The sequence below is a fragment of the Penaeus monodon genome, chromosome 22, assembly GCF_015228065.2.
Source record: "Penaeus monodon isolate SGIC_2016 chromosome 22, NSTDA_Pmon_1, whole genome shotgun sequence".
NCBI lineage: Eukaryota > Metazoa > Arthropoda > Malacostraca > Decapoda > Penaeidae > Penaeus > Penaeus monodon.
Window position 1 is genome coordinate 25,956,326 of NC_051407.1, and position 572 is coordinate 25,956,897.

Consider the following 572-nt stretch of genomic DNA (forward strand, 5'->3'; position numbering starts at 1 on the left):
AGACTTGGAGGTCGGTCTTGCATCACAAACAGGTATGGAGGCTACTAATCCGTCTTGCTGAAAGAGAGTTTTCGATGAGTCATTTCTAACACGAAAAAAACCCACCAGTTCAAGCAAAATACCTGAAGGGTTTTGGCCCTCGTGGTATTCGTGATCCAGAAAGCACCACACTACACACGGACAAGATAATTTTCGAGGTGTAGTATATAACTAAGAAACCCAGAAGCCAGCAGACAAGATCTCCCGTGACGTCATAGCCTCTTCCCTGTAACACCCACCTTCGCGTTTCCTGACTTTTATCAACAAAATTCAACATTTCTGTGGTGTTCTTCGTCCGTTTCTGCCTCTCTGTTCTTAATTGTTTCTTTCTGTAGTGATTTATTGCAAAGAACACCGATTTTGCTGTGTATTTTTCATAGTGATGATATACATAACTTTTCTACCATTATTTCCAATGTCTTCTCTAAATATATAATTCCAGTAATAAAGTGTATGAAAAAAAAATCACTTGGAATGCAGTTTCTTCGTTTTTGCATATTCAAGACTTCAACCTTTCACTTTGATATAAAATC